Source organism: Rhinolophus sinicus, linkage group LG04 (assembly GCF_036562045.2).
Source record: "Rhinolophus sinicus isolate RSC01 linkage group LG04, ASM3656204v1, whole genome shotgun sequence".
In the NCBI taxonomy this organism is placed as follows: domain Eukaryota; kingdom Metazoa; phylum Chordata; class Mammalia; order Chiroptera; family Rhinolophidae; genus Rhinolophus; species Rhinolophus sinicus.
This window is the reverse complement of record NC_133754.1, coordinates 155,418,086-155,439,356: the sequence shown is the minus strand read 5'-3', so window position 1 is coordinate 155,439,356 and position 21,271 is coordinate 155,418,086. Positions and strand designations below refer to the sequence as shown.

Sequence of the window (21,271 nt, the reverse complement as noted above, 5' to 3'; positions counted from 1 at the left end):
ATTAGCAAACCAGAGCACGCCAGGACTCAGAAATAAGATTAGAAAGATGGCAGTGGGTGCTTTTGTCCACTCCACTTGTCCCTATGAGACCTCTTGGAGGGGGAACATCTGAGATCCATCTGGAGGAGCACTTCCCAAATAAAGAGATGCTACTAGGAGAAATGGCCAAGCAAGTTTAGGGAAAAGTGGGTAAAGAGAGTCACAACAGGTCTCAGTATGCAGGACTCAGCAGACCCTGCCCTCTCCAAAAGGGGGTATAGCATTCAGTGTTTCCAAGGATTTGGGCTTGTTCACCAGAAATCTTTTTTTTGTTTTTGGTCACAGAGCATTTTGAAATACAGTTTTTAAAGAAAAATTTGCTTTGGTCCTCTCTCTCATTAAATGGCTGGCTCCTTAAGAGCTGGGACTGGACTCTCTACGACTGTTTCCTTGTAATTCTCAACACAAAGCTGCACTTTGAGGTTATTTCCTAAGGCACGACACCAGTCACAGTGCCCTCCTTCAGGCCTGGGTGGAGCTGAGCGCAGAGCTAAGGGTAGGAGGTGCCCACAGGGTTCAGTCCCTTTTGGGACTGTGGCACACTAGGAGGGTGGGAACCAACCGCGTCAGGGCTGGGAGTGGAGGCCGTCGCCTCCTCTGCCTCCTGGCTACTGGTCAAGGGCTGCGTAGAGAAGCTAGGCAAATGCATGATGGTCTCAGTCCTGTCAGAAGCCTGGTACCATCTGAGATAAGAAGAGAATTGGGAGTTTTTCATTTCTCTCCGACGTGAGTTGGGTTTGGGCAGCAACTGAGAGCAGGCAGAGAAGCTCCGAGGCAGAGTGCAGTGAAGCCTGCTGGTTGGTTTACAGGTGAACTCTTGAGCCCTCAGTGCCTCCTTGGACAATGAGACCCACCCCTGAGAAGAAAGTGGTGGTCGTGGGAAGGAGCCTGGAGCCTGTGGATCCCTGAGAGCATGTCCTGACTGCCCTCCCTGTCACCTGAATTACATGAGTCTGGAGATAACATTGCCATCTTGTTCTTGGTATAGTTCTTTTGTTTTCTGTCACTAGTTGCCATATGTAGTGGTACCTGATTCGGATCTGGCCTGTGACTAAAGGAATTTAGAACCAGCAGGAATTAAGACATCACCATATAACAGAGTTGCTAGTACTACCTGAAGGAGGTGTGCAGAGAGAGTGGGGTCCCGCTGTAGCTGAGGGCTGGGGGAACTTCGCCCACTTTGCTCAGCACCATCCCTGGCACCTAACTTAGGGCCGGGCACAGAACACAGGCTGGTGCTTGATAGCTGTTTGTTTGATAGTCAAAAGGGAAAGAAAAGAAGAAAACAAGTCTTGGAAAAGTGCCATTTGATACAGTCTATAAACAAGAACACCAATGGACCAGACAAATAAACAACAATGCTCCAAATATTTTCTCATATAGAGAAGCCCCACATCAGAAGCAGGATTACTCTGTGAGTCCAGTATTATGAGACTAAAATGACCTTATAAAGAAAGGGGGATCACACTGGAATCAGCCCTCCCATTTAATCAATGGTGACCATGTCAGATGACGGGAGAGCAGGGAGTGCTGCCCCAAGACTGTGTTCAAGAGGCAGGGGGCCCTCCAGCTGCCCCAGCTGGGTTGTAGAGGGGTCAGTCCTGCGTCTGATCATTCCAACTTCAGCATGCTATCCCTCGGGCCAATCTCATTATTTGATCATCCTGACTTTGTCATGTAATCCCCGTTCAGCTATTGGGCTAAAGTTAACTGGGCCATAAGGTACGATCTGTTCTCAAGTCAGCAAGCTGCTCTCAGGGGAAAAAGTTGAAAAAGGGAGCAGTAGGTTCATATAACTTCGTGGCGAAAGAGAAGACAGACAAGGAGCTGAGCTGAAGTTCCTTATTCCATGGCAAAAAAAAAAAAAGAAAGAAAGATTCATTCAAGATGTTAAGATTCAAGATGGAGAAAATTAGCCGAAATAATGAGAAAGGAAAAGTTGGGCAGTCTGATGGGCATAGGTTGTAACTGTGCAAAGACTACGTTAAGTTGCACAGATTAAAGGTAGTTTATAGGAATTGTGGGGTAATCCTCCCCGACGTGTGTTCCACGCAGTTCTGGAGCATGAAAGGTACTGCACAAAGATATGTGAACAGTTTCATGGCATCCTTCTTGGCTTAGGTAGAAATACTATTCACTTGTGTGTTTTCACAGGCTTTGTCATTGGAAGAATTAGCTCCATCTTATCCAAAGTAGTCAGGTCTATATTGGTGAAGAGTTTGGATTTCAGTGACTTGGAAGAAATTCAAATATGCTTGGCGTTATGTGGCTTTTAGTGCAGCCATATGACTGGTGTGCATCGGAGATGCTATACCAGGACCTGTCTGGCTCTGGAGACTGAATCCAACAGGGGGTAGCAGGTTTTCCTTCTCTGCAGTTGCAAGAGTCACAGACCCAGGTCTCAACGAGGCAGCTAGTGGTTGTCTGGCTGTCAGCCCAGCCAGGAGGAATCCTTTTCACAGCGTTCTTGGCCAGGCCCTTTCCCATGATGTCTACAGATCTGTCACCTTGGCTCTGAATCAGGTGGGGACTCACCTCACAGAGGAAGTCTGGGAGAGGAGAAAACAAGCAGAGGACTGAGGGGGTCACTTCAGGCTAGGCAAGGCGAGGCTGGCAGGGAAATTCACTGCTGGAGTTACCTGAAGAGAGAGCCACGCAGATAAAACTGAAAGATGATAAGTTAGAGAGAAACCAGAGCTCCCGGGAAGTCTGAGTATTCCCTCAATGGAAGCAGAGCTCCCTGGCTGCCTGCCATGTGGGCCGACCTCACCCCTGCGATCAGATCCAACAAACATGAAGCTTATGTCAGAGGCAGGGGAGGGCTGTGAATACCGCAGCCTGGAGGCTGAGTACACGGATGACGTCACTTCTCCCAGAAAGTGAGACTTCTGAGGAGCAGGTGTTACTAATCAGGTCTTTGGTCAAAAGCTCAGGAAAATAAAAAATAATTTGCATGTATGCGGTATGCAAGTGATACTGCTTGAAGCTGGGATTGCAACCCCAATGACCTTTCCGTGGGGTGTCACTTCCTAAGAAAATGTGGAATCTGAACTCAGGGAGACTCGGAGTGATCATCCATGGGGGCTTCAGAAGCGTTCTCTGATGGAAACATAATTTTCTGGCTGGTGAAGGAGGGAGTCATTCAGAGTGGGAGCGGGCTCTGGCCCGAGGTGCAGATGAAAAGCCATTCCACTTGCAGGTCCCTACTTCCTCATTTGCAGTGTGGGGGCCAAACGCTTCTGCATCCCTCCCCACCTTGATGGCACTTCTGGCTCTGCAGAGCTGAGTGAGACTGCCAGAATGCCTCCCCTGATGGTCCCTCCCCTGACGGTCTAATTGCCTTGCCACTTGGATCAAGAGCCTGTGCTTATCTGCAGTCACATGGAAACACCTGGGCCAGCAGCCTACCCAGTTTAAAGAGCGGTTACAACTTCCAGGAAGGTAAGGAGGCCCAGAGGAAATGGTGGCTACAGACCTTGAACAGGGGCCAATCTAACAGGAAGAAACATACTTGTTTAGGCCTTCACTCTAGGGTGCTGACTTTTAGGGGTCCTAGACCAATTCTAGAAGTGAGGCAGCTGGATTCTGGTGGAGCTAGGTGGCTTCATGATGAAAGTGAACTCTGAGAAGGAGGTACTGGCTCAGAACCTGTAGGTGCGTAATGCATACGATTTAGAGATTACTTTCCACTTAACAGGTAAGTGAATAGCACAAAAATAAATCAATTTTTCTAGCTATTTCGTGATTTGTTAGGCATTTATGAGAGACACATCACCAGTTACTATGCTTCGAACCACAAAGAAGTAACACTAGAAGAACTGGCTCATTGAGTTTGAATTTTAAACCCCTTCATAGTGATCTAACAATATATTAGTTTTTAAAACAATTATTTATGAGGTCTGACAATTAATTTCACGTACTCATCCTAGAAAAAGTGCCACATACCTCATTGCTGAATATCACTATGGTCACCTTCAAAGTACTCCCCTTGGGAAGCTATGCACCAACACCAGCTCCTAGTCCACACTTCAAAGCAATTTTGGAACTCTTTTTCTGGAATGGCCATCAGAGCTGTCATTGTATTACCCTTGATGTCCTGAATGTCATCAAAATGTATTCCTTTCAATATTTATCTTCAGGTAAGGCAAGAAGTCGTTGGGGGCCAGATCAGGTGAGTAGGGAGGGTGTTCCAATACAGTTATTTGTTTACTGGCTAAAAACTCCCTCATAGACAGTGCCATGTGAGCTGATGAATTGTTGTGATGCAAGAGCCATGAATGGTTGATGAAAAGTTCAGGTCGTATAACTTCTTCATGCAGCCTTTTCAGAACTTCCAAGCAGTAAACTTGGTTAATTGTTTGTCCAGTTGGTACAAATTCATAATGAGTAATCCCTCTGATATCAAAAAAAGTTACCAACATCATCGTTGCAACAAGTTCATGAACTTAATTGTCAGACCTCATAGATTACACTTGTATGTGAAATTCTTTCTGATAATTAACACCACGATTGCATCCCAAGAGCCCAACATGGTGCATTCAATAATATTTTAGAATTAATACTTATTGACTCAATCACCTTATGGGTCACCCTATATGTATATGCTGACAACCTATTCAAATTGTTCCCACTGACCTTTCTAGACATGGAAAAACAGTTGCTCCTGTATTTAAAAAGATCACACAAGATTTCTCTCATCATTTGCTTAAGAACATCCTGGTCCTGGGCAATCTGTGTGCATTTATTTTTCTCAAACATTCACTGGGCTCCAGCTTTGTGTTAGGCCTCAACTGGTCCTCCAGGGCCTGCCACCTGTCTTAGAAGCTTGTCAAGGGGACAGACAGTGTATTTGCTCTATAGACACTTGAAAAGCAAAGGTGTATTAGAATCCTCATATAGGCTACTGGGGTTTCAGGGGAATTCTCCCAGTCTCCTTGGGGCCAAGTGCTTTGTGTAAGCAGTTACCTTAGGCCATCATTTTAGGTAGCTGGGTAAATTTCCTAATTGGAACACAACCTAAATATTTTTTAAATTAAGAATTTCTCATAGCCCTTAACCAATTTATTATTGCCAATGCAATTTGCAAACTCCATGAAGCCAGATTTCTATAGAATGGAAAACTGGAAGGCAAGACTCATGATCTTGTATAAATACAACAAAATAGCACAAATTATTCAAGAAACCTAAATGAATTAAGATTTAGAGAAGGAAAAGAAAACCCAAATTTAAGTTCACTTCTGAGCAAGAAGATGGATAGGAAAGGACTAAAAATGACTGTTCAGAGTCAATGGTGTAGAAAACAAAACCAACTCTTTTTAGCTCCCTTTTGTGTGTGTGTGTGTGTGGCCAATGATCTTTGAATCACTGATTGAAAGGCCAATGATCTTTACTTAGGGGAAAGTAGGGAAAACACTGTTAAGGTGGTACTGAAGCTTGAGTTTAGAAAAGTGATAGTAAAAGATTGCCTGGCTAGGCATTTAAAAGAAATTCATATCTCCAGGTCTGAGAAAGTTAAACCTCAGTGTGACAGAAGCAATCTCAAATCACCACTGGTAATCTGGACAAATGTTAAAATGTGATGCTGTATTGATGTGAAATGAGGACCCAACTGGATCCCTCTGTAAGATCAATTAGCTTGTTATTAGTCCCCAGCAAAGATTGAGATTATTGATCAGATGAATTAAAACCAGCAGGTGATCAATAGGTCACACAATCAGCAAGAACTTTGCCCCGGCCCTCAACTGCACTATAAGACAAGCTGAAATGGGACATTATATAGATAAGAAAGGACATGTTTTTATTGCAGTACGGCCTGTGACATATTTTTCATGGTATTTTTATAGATGAAATGGTGAATTACCATGTGGTGGATTTTGGCAGGCCATAAGGCTCTCTAGTTTAGCACTGTCCTAGACAAGACATTCTTCAGGGCATCAGATGAAAGCACACTTACCACATTTTAAAATAACTAGTGTAAAAGGAATGGCTGAATTTACTGACAGAACCTATCTAAATTATCCCACAGGCTGAATAATAAAATTCATAAAAGAAGTAAACAGAAATGCCTATAATTAGGTTCAAAGAAGTTAACCTAACATGACAGCAGTTCGTAGAGAAAATACCTGATGGTTCTGATGACAGCTGACACACAGTGTACCCTTACTTTTGCCCCTGCATGTTTAAGGAGTGCAGTGCTCCTGCACTCAGTAGGAACCTGGGCCCCATGCTGGGCATTTGTACTTGGTAGGAAAGATGTTGACAGTGTAGGTGGCAGTCAGAGGGAGGACAGGCAATCAGGAGGTTTTGCTCTGGGATGACAACTGTTGCTATCTGAAAGGTTGTCAAAAGGAATTAGGCCACCAGCCAAGAATGAGTAAAGGTTGGACAATGGCCTCTTAGATTCCTTCTAACCTTAAGATGCTCTGCTTCTAGGGGCTGCAGAAATCCAGGCTCTGGCTTACTGTGCTTCTTACTTAACTAAAAGAAAATACACTGTCATGTATGTATAGTTGAAATCCTACAACAGAATTTCTTCTTCATGCATTTTCTGAATCTCTGTTATCCTAATGATTCTCCCAGATTGAAATTCAAAATAAAATCCATTATTGCCACGAACTTCCCTAGACTCTATTTGGAAATATATTTTATGTATCTGCATCTTAAGATTAACTTTCCAAAGGGAGAGAATATGGACAACTGGAGTGGAAATGCATAGTGGGGAGAGGGGAACATGCTAGGCCAGGACACAGAAGTACTGGATGCTGACCCCACACTCCCATTTATCATTGGTGGGAACACTGATATTTCAGTACCTTTTCTGAGCCTCAGCATGGTCATTAGGAAATTAAGAAAAACCCAAAAACACAAAACCGACAACTGAGATTAATAATGCTTAGCTTATAAGACTGCTATTTAAGACGCAAAAGAGGTAAAAAGATGTGAAAGTCTCTGTACTATCAAACAAATATAATGTTAATATTTGGAAATATTTAGGTGATATCACAGCTGGGAATAAAACCCCCGTGTCTATGTCCAAAGAGCTTTAATAAGTTCAGGTCAGTCTCTAACAGGGAATGACAAAGGAAGGAAAAGGATTCTCTTGAGCAGGATTTATTAAGTAGGTGCAAAAGTAATTGCAGTTTAAAAGTTTAAAAATAATTGCAAAAACCACAATTACCTTTGCATCAACTTAATAGAAATAGCCAATTCAAGTCTTCCAAAACTAAAACTTAAATATCTCGACAGATAAAATTAATCTTCTGCATGACATTATGATTCAGCCTTCGGAGGCAGAGGGCCTGGTTTCAAATCCTGGCTTTGCCACTTACTAGCTGTGTTACCTTGGGCAAGTTACTCATCTTCTCTGTGACTCAAGAACCGTATCTATGTTAAAGGACTATTGTAAGGATTAAATTAGTTACACATGTAAAGCTCTTTCAATAATGTCTGACACATAATATAAGCCATACGCTTGCTATTGTACTTAGAATTATTATTACTGTATATGGTTGCATAAAACCATCTGCATTTCTTAAGCACATGCCAAGGCTCATACATTGTCCTATTAGAGAAAATAAGAGAAGGAAAAATCGGTGCAAGTTCTCCACCCTGTTCTGGAGAAGCCATCTTGAGCATAGGCTGCTAAGTGGGTCTCCATGAAGGCTGCTGGCTTCAGAACACCTTGGCACATGGGGATGGTGCTACACTACTTGGACTTAGGAAATACTGAAATATTCAGGGTGAAGAGAAGGAAAGCATGAGAACAAAAATGGCTGATTTCCAGGTCTTGGGTCCTTGATTAATATTATTCTGACATCTTTCTGGCCTCACAAACTCAGGAGTGAGTGGATGGTCAAATTCTGCAGGGTGACCTCCCCTGGGACAATTATACGGTGTTGGTCCATCTCTTGGATAGTCATGGAGAAAAGACTCCAGTTGAGGCTGTTTGAGGCTGTTTCTAACTCGAGTTTGCACATGTTCAAAGAAGCCTCAAATTTCTCAAGCTAACTTTGTGACTTTGATCATGTAAGTCCAACATTTATCATGCACAAGAAAAATAAGATTAGCATTCTCCTGAGGCACAGAAATGCTCCATGTCAAAAAACAAAACGCTAAAAGAAAAACTTAAATAGGCAAAGGGAGTAGAGAAAAATCTGGTCTTGTTTTTTCTTCCATTATTAACATAAATGTGAAATATTATCATCTACCTAGTCTAAAGGCAGGGAAGATGGAGGAAAGCTGCCTTATCAGGAGCCAGTTTTAAAACCATCCCCATCGCCTAGAGGCAATGAAGTAGGCAACCTGTGCAGCTACTGGAACATCCTGTGTACTTCTAAATCTGTGCCTTTGGGTCTCTCTAGAAACCCATGCAACTAACATGGGAGGGAGGGAAGGGATTTCTGATCCTACTAGGACTTATACCTTACCTCCCTCCTCCTCTCAGTAAATGTTTGTTGAATGGGTGGAGGAATCAATCGTTCAGACTTGGGCCTTGTAATTCCAAGTTTCTTTTGTTAATTTTTGATTCATTGGCCCAATCACTAAAGGGATCGCTAATTAGATGTTGTACATTATCAGGTCCATAGAATATGATAAAGACATATATAATCAAACTGAATAAGGTGACTTTTGCGACACTGAATTAACTTTAAAATGCTGAGTGTCATGTCACTATATAACTGGTTCAGAAGAGTTAATGATAGCGGTTTAGGGTAAAGCAAACGGAAGTGAACTTTACACTGGTTCCAAAATTCTAACTTCTCTCAAGCGGAATAAAATTTCATAAAAGAAATGCTTGCAGCTTACAATCTTACAATCTTACAAACTTACAAACTTCTCTCAAGCAGAATAAAATTTCATGAAAGAAATGCTTACAGCTTACTATCTGACTATATTAAGATTGATGCAATTTACATTAACCTACTTAAATACTAGTATCAATTATTTGTTCAGATGTATCCAATAATTTTTACTACAGGAAGTAAATTATAAATACGAATTCTTCATAATTAGGACATTCATTTAAACTTAAGCTTTAAGCAACAAACTTGTATAAATTGAAACCGTGATGTATTCAGGACAGAGCTGTCCCAAAGAAACATAAGCCACAAATGCAATACCCAGGTTTAATTTAAAATGTTTGACTAGCCACATTAAGAAAAGTAAAAAGAAATGGGTAAAATTAACTTTAATAATATATTTATCCCAACATATAAAAAATATTATAATTTCAACATGTAGTCAAGGATTAAAAATTGTGACATATTTTACTTTTTTTTTTTTGGTGCTTGAACCCCAGTGTGTACCTTACTCCCATGGCACACCTCAGTTTAGATTAGCTATCCTTTCAAGTACTCTAGCTAATTTTATAGCTATAATATAAAACTGGGACATAGCTTGATTATTTTATTTATAGAAGGGAAGTGGAAATGATACTTGTAAAGTCACTGGGAGGTGAACCATTGCTAAGTTAGCACATTAATCATTGACAGATGAAAGATACTACCACTGACCTTATTAGAAGACTAATAGATAATAGAGATCAACATTTTCTTGGAAACCTAGACTATGTATTCTGGGTATTTTTCTTAAAAATATGTGAATCCATTTTCAACTCTTCATTTATGTGAACTATGAGGGTTTTCTTTTTATACATACGCTGCTGTTTCTGGACTATGGAAGTCAATTGGACAATTTACATGTTCTAACAAACATTTGTGTACTTGAAGTCATTTACCAAGTCTCCAATCAGCCTTCTCTAGAAAATTCCTGTTGGTATAACTACTGGTTCGTGTAGATGAGCTTATGGCTCCTAAATGGCAAACATCAAGATTTCTATGCAGCATACATACTACATGAGGCTACGAAAATGTATCTAGCCCAGTGAGAAATACAAATAAAGATTATGATTCAGCTAATTTAAAAATCTGATCCTATCTGGTAAATTGCTTTTCTATGTCATCTTATTTATTTCATAGTTACCCCTTCCTCCAGTCTAAGGACTAAAGTAGAGAAAGGAGACTGATGACGGATGATGAAAAAGTGGTGGATAGACTGGAAGTTTCCAACGAGGCCAAAGAGTGGTTATGGCAGAAGGGGTGGGTAAGTCAGTGGGGAGGAAGGGCCGTGGGAATGGCTGCCCGGGAATGCAGATTTGGGTAGAGTTTCTTGTGACGCCATGGAGCAGAGGAAAAGGTTACTGGAAAGGAGGAGGTCCACCACTAGGAGGCCGGGTGATGGTTACATCATCCTCAAGGAGGTTCAAGTTGCCCAGAGGATGGCAGGGGAGGGGTTAGAGGTAGGTTTGCGAGCCCAGATTTTCACGGCTCACAGACATCTGCCCTCTCTATGCACCATAAACATAGGGCCGATTCATTTCTTCTTCACTTGTGAGAGATCCTCGTGCTGATGGCCATTAGTTCCCCTAGCTTGTGCAAGTCATGAGAATTAACAAGCCTGTCCTGAGGGACTCACTAAATCTGCTGCAGGCATTGACCCACAGAGTGCTCAGTGCTCCTGTCAAGTGGGCAGTGTGAACATGTTGAGGAACAACTGGGGTCTCGAACTGAATTCCAGGTGACTGCTACTTGCATTCATTCATTCATTCATTTATTCATTCATTCCCTCACTCACTTACTCAGTGAATATTTCTTGAGCAGTCTGTGTGTCAGGCACAGTTTGATGGGTGGTGTTTTGTCCTCAAATTATCCCCCGCAAAGGGGAATCTGTAACAGTGAAAAGTTATTCCCTCTCTTAGTTGAAAACTACAATCTCTGGGAGTCTTTCTCCCTGTTTATCATATCTTTGCTTACTTCCTATTCCCTATTAAAAAATAGAAAGATAAAAGTCATGCCATTTGACAAGTGGCCAGCAGTATCCATCGTTGACCTAGAGAAGACAGGTCCCAGATGCCAGGGGTCAGTTACTTCTTGAAAGAATACGAACATACTATGCTGCTGTTGGGGTTTGGATCATCAATATCTCAGGGTCCTTTATATTGTAGAGACCCTGTTAGAGGTAGGGGTAGTTGGGAAAGTGTGACTGGGGTAGGGAGAAAAATTTCATGGTCTTGGAGAAGCAACTGAAATAGGTGTCAGCCTCAGCAAACTTGCTGGCCACTCCTGACCACATTTTTTAGGATTTGTCCATTGTACTGAATGAAGTGCAGTGAAGACTGTCACTAAATGTCAAACTTTACTGGGCCCCAAAAGGCTAGATGCTACAGACGCTAATGATTGCTCTTTCTCTACTGGCTTTTCTGTGACACACCCAATCTTTTAACTCACTTTACCTTGTTATGAACTGAATGTTTGTGCCCCGTCCCAGTTCCTATGTTGAAACCCTAACCCCCAGTGTGATGGCATTTGGAGGTGGGGCCTTTGGGAGGTGATTACAGTGAGACGAGGTCAAGAGAGTGGAGCCCTCATGACGGGGTTAGTGCCCTTAAGAGAAGAGACACCAGGAGAGCTTGCTGTCTCGCGCTGACATGTGAGGACACAGAGAGAAGGCAGCTGTCTGCAGGCCAGAAAAAGTGCTCTCACCAGAACCCAACCATGCTTCTTCACCCTGATGTCAGACTTCCAGCCTCCAGAACTGTGAGAAAATAAATTTCTGTTGTTTGAGCCACCCAGTCTGTGGTATTTTGTTATGGCAGCCCGAGCTGACTAATATATACTTTGCTTTAAATCATTCGGTACAATCAGTAAAAGCTGCCAAGATTCTAGCAGTTCTTTCAGTATTACTTTATGTATACTTAATTCAGATCTCACTAGATACTCCAGCTCATTAAGAAAGGAACTGGAGATGGACGTACCTAGTACAGGGCCACATTCCAGCAGAGCACAAAACCCATCTTTGTTGAAAACATAAAGTTGGTTATTTTAAGTAGTATAGCTTTGAAGGCCTTCTAGATTTGTTTTCTTTTAGAGTTTAGTTATTTTTTTTAATAGAGAACTGAACTCTGTACGTGAGACCCTATTCAAATTAAATTTCAGTAAAATTTCTTATTACATTAAGTCCAAGAATTTCAAATGTAAAAAAAAAAATGAGAGGGAATAAATGTGTAAAAATACATATGACTTCCGGGCGTATGATCTACTCCAGGTGAAGGATGTAAGATGACTTGCCAGTTTGTTCCCTCATGGCAGACCCTCTCCCCACTAGGTGAAACTTCTACAAGTTTCCAAGCCGGTTCAGGCAGGTTTGAAGGCTGGCTCTGTTCTGTAGGCCAATCATGTGAGCACATTGCTTTGGATCCACAACAGCTTATCTTCCCGATGGCCAAAAGGAAATTAGGGTAGTTAGGGGAAAGAATCACTTCTAACTTACAAGTACACACAGAACACCTGGATCTCATAACTGAAATGGGCTTAAAGACCTCAGAAAACACAGGCTCTGGAGTCAGCTTTCTCTAGTATTGATCATGATAACTATCCATTTTGATTTTAGGATTGTGTTTAGTAAAATTAAGTTTTTAAGAGTCATAGCGTGGTTCCATCATCATGGCTTGTACTCAGGCAAACCTGAGTCTACCTGCCTCCAGAAGAGCTTTAATGATGCTAACCGAGATGCAAGAAAGACTCCCAGCCAGATCACCACTCACTGCTATTCCCAGCTCCTCCTCCCGGAAGGAAAAATGAAAACTAAAGCACAACAAAACTGTGCAATTTGAGCAATATAGTTTGTTTCCAAGGAATAATAAATGCATCTGTGCCTCTCCAAAAGCTCTGTGTTTTTGGAAGGGTCTCAACAGCTGAGAGAAACAGCCTGCAGTTTTAGACAACGAGTTTGAAATCGGTTAAGGACACTGACAGCAGGTAGAGAGAAACAATTTGGGTACGTTAGCTGATTTTCATCTAACTGGGGCATGCATTCGCTCTGAGCTGACTCCATAGTTAGGGGGAGTAGGTCCCACAGAGGTCTGTGTCATCTGCATTTTATAGTCGAGTCAACACCAAGTTGTTCAAAGGCCACATACTGAAATAATGATCAAGGGTTCGTATTGAAGGTCGTCATGTGCTGTCAGAACCATACTCTGAGCACTGCTTCTTCGAATTTCAGAAAACCTCTCTAGAAGTTTAACATCTCAGCTGTGCCTGGGAGATCCACACATGTACTACCTTTACAGGGGCAATCCAATCATTATTGGCGTACCACAGGGGGGCAGAAATGAAGGAAGTCTCAGAGCAGGTGGTGAGGCCATGCAAAGCTGGAGCAGGTAGCAATCTGTGTAGTCACTCTTATATGCAGAAAGGGCTCAATAACATCTGATAAATGAAACTTGGGAGCAAGAAATTTCTCCAAAGATAAAGGGATGAAGGCCAGAATTCATTCCTGTGTAATAGGCTCTGGAGATTATATTTTCCAAACCAAAACTAGGACATGTAATCTAAAAAGAAAAATTATATTTATGAAGACAAAATATTTGAGACTGCTTCTGCACTGGAACACCCACCCCTCTATGTTCGTTTCCCATTGACATCTCTGCAAACTCCTTTATACCACAGAAGTATTTGCAGTTCCCAGGGATTAGGAGGAGGACATCCTTGGCGGCCATTATCCAAGCCTACCACACTCCCGAAATGAGCTAACCATAACCATAGGCCTCTTTATTTATTTTTAAAATTAGGAACTAAAGGGAATCATCTGGAATAAAGAGCCAGTTGAGCAGTTCTACCTAAAACCATGAGGTTCTCTCACCCATAGTTAAAGGTTTTCCCTGCCTGCCTCCTCAGTCGCTATTTATATGCTGTAACCATTGTCTTTGAACAGATGAGGTCTTATTAGCTAATTTTCTATTTGTTTGCCATATATCCAGTTTAAGTGAAAAACAAAATCTGCATATGCTAGAGAGTCCTCACCAGGCCACTACTGGGCCACTGGATACTTAGCTCACACTTGTGTGTTGTACACTATTTTGTGCTTTAGAAAACCGTGGACCATGAGTGACTGCTTTCTAGTAGTAGGTGTTCAATAAATATTTATTGGAAGATGGATGGATGGATGGATGCATAGATGGAACAGAATACATCCAGCAGTTTTGGGGATAAAGGTAAGATCATTAGTTTATTTCTACAACGTTAGTTTTCTTATTTCCCTAAACTGAAAAAGGGGGCCTTGACCTTGGGGTATGAAGAGTTCAATCTTTCTTCCTGCCTTATCCCTCCTCAGCTTCCCCGCCTCCCAAACAATGTTAAATTCTTGGAATTCCCTAACAGCTGAGCCTCTGCTGTGTTTCTTCCCAGACCCCAGAATTCCAGCTGGCAGGTAGATGTTTACGCTTCCAAAAGGGAGCACCTCGGATGCAAAGTTGCTGGAAGAAGCCTTATGGATTAGAACACTCACGACCCACTGCTTCCCCACTGCCCTCCCAGCACACAGATGTTCCTAGGAGGATCCAAACCTAAGGACACATTATCTTGGCTTGATCTACATGGCTTAGCCATTGTGATGAGCTGGGATGGCTGCGAGATGTGAAATGTGGACAGTGGAAATGTTCTTGACCTCTTCCTGCACCTAAGTAAGGCACATTCAGTTTGAAAGGAGAGTTGACAACTGCCAAGTTGTTCAGCGCTTCATTCAAATATCATTTGTCAAAAAAGGCCAAGAAAAATGGATTCTCTGATTATTCCAGTTACTTCCCTGCTTGATGCACTGAAGTGCATGCGTGTGTACTGGGTGGGGGGTACATATCACTTCTACAATAGATGACATACACCTGGGTGATTCAGAATAATTTAACTTTGACAACAATGCTATGAACTTGTATGCCTTTTGCTGCAATACCCCAGAGCATTTATTAAGGGTGTTGTCCTAAGTGTCTTCTTGGTCAACGCTGGTGGGCATGGCATGAATGGGTTAAAAGGCACAAAGACATTAAAGATGAAGCCCAGATCCAAAGAGGATGGAGCTGCAGAGCGCAGACCTGATGGTCTCACATCCCCAGATAAAATGAAAATCCCCAAACTGAACTGGAGCTATCAGACATTAAAAGACAAACGTGATTCCAACAGATGAATGAAACGAAGATAAAGACACATGGGTTTAGAAATCTGTGACCACATTCACCGAGAGCTGCTAGAGAACAAGGACAGGGCCGCGTGGCTCAGCAAAATGCCACATTTTGTTTGTAAGTTTGTTTGTTTTGTAAGATAACCAATGTTAGCAAAAAGACAAGGGAGCAGGCATGCTTTCAGAGAGTGGGCGTAGAAATGGCACAGCCCTTCTGGAAACACATTGAGTACTACTATGTAACAAGGACCTTAAGTGTTTATAACTTTTTGCTCAGTGATTCTACTTCTAGGAATCTATCCTAAGGAAATAATAAGGAAAACAATCAAAGATTTACTTACAACGATATTGGAACTTATGGGGAAAAAAATGGAATTAACTGAAGGGAAATGGCTGAGCCAATTGTGACAAATCCACACGGTGCAATCTGATGCTGGCTTTGAAAACGGAATTCAAAGAATATCATGCAAAATGATCATAATGTGACATTAGATAAAAAAGCAAGATATACAACTGTACGCATTATACGATCCTAATTTTATATTAGAAAATGACACACACATGCAAGGCTGGAAGCTCATACAGCAAAATGTTAACATTTAATGGGATCTTTGGAGGAACAGCACTATGGGAGATTTCTATTTTCTCCTTCAAAGTTTCCTAGGTTCTTTCAAATTTCCCACATGAGCATGTGCTACATTTAAAACCAGAAGACGGCCATCCAAGGATATCAGAGTACTGTAGGAATGAGGCAAAGACAACGAGAATTTTCTATGGCCTGTGGGTAGCATCTCACCCAGTCTCTGTGAGTCCCTCTGAGCTGATGTTACAAGAGAATTCTCCCCCTAATTTCAGTCTCCCACCTCAAAGAGTCCATGAAGGAGGAGGTGGAGAGGGGAAGAGAGAAGGAGAAAGACAGAAGAGAAGATAGAACTCTTTAGAGCAGAATTTTCCAGTCCTTTGCACATTAGAATCACCCATGAAGCTCTGAATCAGACTCACTGAATCAGAATCTCTGGAAGCAGGGCCCTTGTGATGGTATTTTTAAGTGCTCTCCAGGGAATTGCAAGGTCCAGCAAGGCCTGAGAATCAAGATGTAGAGACTAGTGGTTCTTAAATGTTAACATACATTCAAATCACCCAGAAGTCTGGCTAAAACACTGGGCTTCACCCCCAGAGTTTCCAATGGATAAGTCTGGGGAGGGCTTGAGAGTCTGCATTTCTAACAAGTTCCCAGGTGCTTGAGGCTGTGGACCATACTTTGAAAACCACAGACTGTAGAACAACTGCGTCTTAGATTTTCCCCGTTGACCTTGAGTCCCATAGCAGGTTCTCCTAAAATTTTTAGTGACCAACCAGATTAATATTCCTTCCCCAGGTTTTCTTCTAAGGAAGGCAAAGGGAAATCAAGACAAAGGAAATGCCCATTCATCGGGCAGCTGCAGGGAGCCAGGCACGGGGCTGGACCCTTGATATCCTGTAGAGCTCATTTTATCCTCCTGTGAGGAGGGTGTGGCCATTTCTACTGTAGGAAAATGAAAACTGAGATCTAGGGAAACGTGGTAATTTGCCAGGGACAGTCAGCCAGTGCGGGGAAAGGCCAAGGTGCGACCAAGGTCTGTCAGACACCCAAGTCCTGGCTTCTCTCCCTCTGAGAACAGACACATACTTAAGACAAAACCTTTCCTATAAGCAAACATCACGTTGCTTAGAGACAAGACTTAGATATCATGGGAGAAACAAGAGCAAATATATGAGTTCATTATGCTTTTTTTTTTTTTTCCATTCATACAACTATTAGTACAGATAAAGAAACAATGCATTCAGAACAGGAAAACTTATTTGCTCAGCCTGCCTTTCGCACAAACTTAAACATTTTTTCATTGACTCTGGCCTGTGTGTATGTGCATATGTGTAAGAATGAGCCCATCAAAATCCATTTAAGTTTGTAATACGCTGAACACTAACATTAAAGAGGATTACACCAAAACAGGCGCCCTGAGCTAGTTAGGAAAAGCAAAATATAGAACCATGAACAGCTTCTGTGAAACATGTGAGATCTGGCTACATCGGCGTCAGGACCTAACTGTATTATTCACAGGCTCCCCCAAGGCCTGGCTAGGTCTGCCTCCAAGCCATGCAATACACTCTTGCCCACACCTTCTGTTCTGCCCTAGATTTCACTTGCCAGGGAGCTCCCTAACGCCTGTGAATGTGAAGGTTGTTTTGCTGAAGTTTGGGATGATTCAGTTGAAGAAAATTATTCTTATTCTTCCACCTCTCTTCTCACATTCTCTTCTAAAGGGAAAACTTTGTGTTTGCTGTTAGGCCCCCCCCCAAAAAAAAAAAAGATGGGGGAGGCAATAACCTTCAGCCCACTTATAAGTCTTCCGCTGTACAGGAGTTATCCTAGGTATTTTCTAGGAACAAGGTGGCACATTCTAGAAAGAACACAGAATGGCCCACTCAGTCCTATACTAGCTCTAGAAATATATTCAATTCCCAGTGTTCAAATAATATGGATGCCACTCCTCAAAATACTCCTTTGAAGCCCCTATGAAGACTGACAGTCCAGGTAGCTCTAACTCCAGGCTGTCTTTTTGCAAAAGAAGGAAGTCAGGACCCAAACACAACCTAAGAGTCATAGGCTGCATCACGCACTAGAAAGTGCCAATGCTGACTCAGAACCCAACATCCCTTCTGGTACGGAGACTTGGTCCACTTGTCTATTCTTGCTGTGGTGACTGTTGTTAATCTTATTAGGACTCCAGAGACATCTGCAGACATCCCCGGCAGTTGAAGATGGCACCAGGGGAACTGCTAGATTCTACCAGTCTTGCCTTCTGTCTTTAACCAATGATTATTGCCAGCAACTTTCTCCTTATATCTGCTTTCCACATCAGCCCTAATTAATTCAATTATTAATTGAACAAGATCTATAATGGCTTGTTCTGGCTCCTCTTGGAGGAATGCTTAAGCGATCCAGCATCATCCCAAACCTCCTGTGGTACATAAAGTGGCTCAAAAGCATCAATCTGAAACATGGGGACCTAATCCAAACATTACCTGGCTTTGGAAATGACCTTACGACCCTGGTGAGGCAGGACAGGTGTCTACCCCAATATTTGATCTCTCCTTTGTCTTGAGTCCTAGAATTGTTCACTTTTAGCTAGAAATCTGGGCACTTGATATAAAAACCACATTTCCTAGCTGTGGCCATGTAACTATATTCTGGCCAACAGGATGTAGGCAGAAGTATTATGTGCAACATTCAAGGAATGTCCTTGGATGTTCATGAGAAAGGGCATGACCTTCTTCCTTCTTGCTGGTTGGAAAGAAGTAATGACTGGAGCACGAGCAGCCATGTTGAACTGTGACGTGCACGTCACATGCTTCAGATGGCAGAATGACATCATAAAAGGAGGCAAAGTCCTTGATACCACAGAGCTGTCACACCAGCTCTGGCCTCCTTGTATGTGAGATAGAAATCAACTGTTTTCTTTAAGCCATATGATGTTGGATTTTCTGGCACAAGCAGCCAAAACTAATCCTAACAAACATTCAATAATGAAAATACTTCTAAAGAAACCGTCAAAACCCCAAATGATCAAGGGTCAACTTGAGTTAGAATCCTAGAGGTCAGGGGCATGGATCTTGCAGGACCATTTCCTGTAGCTTGTTGAGTTCCTGGACACTTAAGGAGACAGGAGTTGTGTAGAAGTGACTAGAGAAGGCCAGAGTTCTAAGGCCACAAGAGACTGACACGAAGTGTTGGCTGGGGTTGGGAGCACTTCCAGAAGTCTGAGCCTTCGGTCAGGGACCAGCAGCAACAATGTAGCTGTGTTAGGGGAAGGCCCTGGCTGGGCTGCCCACCTCTGCCAAGACACCAGGCCTCCTGAAGAACCGCATATTCCCGCCACCCCAGACTCACGCCTCCCTCCCCCTCTGCTCTTCCTCCTCACAGCAACTCCAGATGTTGTATTAATAAATGGCCGTGTGCAAAGGATAAAACTCAAGTGCCACCAGCTCTTTGGGGAGCAGCGTTTCCAGCATAAAGAGACAGAGTATTCGCTAGCACACCTGGGAGAAATGTGCAGTGCACAACAGGCATGCCAGGGAGGACAAACTTGTGTGCACCTTTCAGCAGATGGTACCAGTCAACGGTAAGTCACCGGTAGTGAAGAAGGAGCATGTCCGAGGCCCCCAGAGGCTGGATTCTCACTGTGTGTGATCTTGTATAGGTCACAGATCCTCTCAGGCTTCTAGTTTGCTCCCTGTTTTGTACAAGCAGGGTTGGTGTCTTAAGAATCAGCCTCTCGGAGGTGGGAGGGAAGCTGTGTGTTTAGAATCTCTCCAGGCGATTCCAGTGATCTGCTAGGCTTGGCAACGTCTGACTTAGAAACTTGTCCTGTGGACCCACAGATTCTCCATCCTCACCCAGACTGACCGAATCAGAATCTGCATGTTAACAAGATCCCAGGGGACTCATGTGCACACTGAAGCTGGGGAAATGTTGGCTTAGATCTGTGATGCCATGACTTCAAGGAGAATATATTTAACTATTGTCCTGGGACCCAATCTAAATACTTGCTTTTCATTTTGCTTAATTTAAAAAAAAAAAATCATTCATTGTAAGGATTATAAGTGATAATGCTTATAAAGGGTATGGTACAGTGTGAAAGGTCAGTAAATGCCTATTTTGTTTTGCTACCACTATTAGCTGTCATAGTCATTGGTCTAGATTTACCAAAAGGCAAGAGAACCACTGGGGGAATAGGAATTTCAAATTCAGAAGCAACTCTTTTTACTTGAGACACTCTATTCCCAACCCTGGGCAAGCGAACACTCTCCTCAATGAAAAAAGAACGTTCGAAATCTTGATCTGGACTGATACTCCAAATGCAAAAAGAAATACAATGCCCTAAAGCTCAGGGTTATTAACCAAATCACTGGCGAAAGCTAATGGCAAAGCCGACTCCTGGACACTCTCAGGAAAAAAGAGACTTCCATCCCACTTGTCACCACCATTCAAGGAGATTCAGTGACATCACATTCATGTGACATAAGAATCAAGGGACTTTCCTTATCTACCTGCAATGCTGACTGTCCCCAAATTCTCACCCTCTCATGCACCCATTGCTGCAGACAATTGGACAGTGAATAGATGCTTTTAAAATGGATTTAACCAAAACTGAACTGCTGGCAAGCAGATGGGCAGCCACAACCATCAATTTGTGTCACTGGGGCATTTGCAAAGAGGCAGACTGAGACGAGGAACCAAACTCTTTCTGTTCCCTTTTCAGTCTCTTCCGTTTGACGTCTGGTCTTTGTTGGGAGCCTGGACTCTCCGTCTCTTCCGAATTTGCCACGTTCCTCTAACTTGTAAGCTCCAGGAGAAAGCAATCTATGGATTAATATCACATGCAAACACCAGCAACAAGTCAGACATTTGCTCCGGGGATCCCAGCAACAGACTTTGCAAAGCACCAAGCAGGGTGAGCAGAAGCCTGGGGTCTCTCATCTTGTCCCCAGGTAAGAGCTTTTGTTCCTAGGGCACAATTAAGTCATTGTTGGCTTTTTTTGTGTGTACCGAACACACAATGCCTCCCATTCTCAGGGACTAAAGAAAACAGGCGTTGGCATGAGGTGTCCACATTTTCCTTAGTGAACTGAACAGCCCAACCCGAAATTCAAGTGCTAAACTTTCAACAGCAAACAAAAGGCTCGTGTTCTAGTCCGGTTCACTGAAACCAAGTGACTTTTATATCAGCCTCAAACCCTGGGAGCGTTTGCTTACTTATTTCTCTCTTATCAGCACGTTTAGGGGTCAGTTCCACATGTAAGCAAGGAAAACAAATTGAGCATATGACACTCTGGATGAGAAAAAGAAATCACTGAGACTCAAATGGTTTCTCTACTTCTCCTGTCCCCCAAAATCTGGGGAATCAGGCATTTTGGGTATACAAACAGGAAACAGTCTTTGGAATAAAATCTCCTAAATGGCTGTCGTAAATGATGACTCCCTTCCATCAAGAAATGCACGAGAAATGGACATGCTGAGCAGGCTTTTTACACCCTGCACAAAAGTTCTCTACCTACGTAGGGTGTCAAAGGAATTATACAGGTCTGCAGTGTGTGCAATTGGCTATTTATTTGCATAACAAAATAACAAAAAGAATGGAAAAGAGCATGGCCCAACTGGAGGGTAATAGTTTTGGAGTTA

At 42.6% G+C, this 21,271-nt stretch overlaps 1 protein-coding gene across 4 annotated transcripts in view; it reads right to left on the bottom strand.

The window, feature by feature from the left end:
- DAPK1 (death associated protein kinase 1) overlaps nucleotides 1-21,271 on the bottom strand; it is a 163,208-nt gene that overhangs the window by 89,495 nt on the left and 52,442 nt on the right. The window lies entirely within an intron of this gene.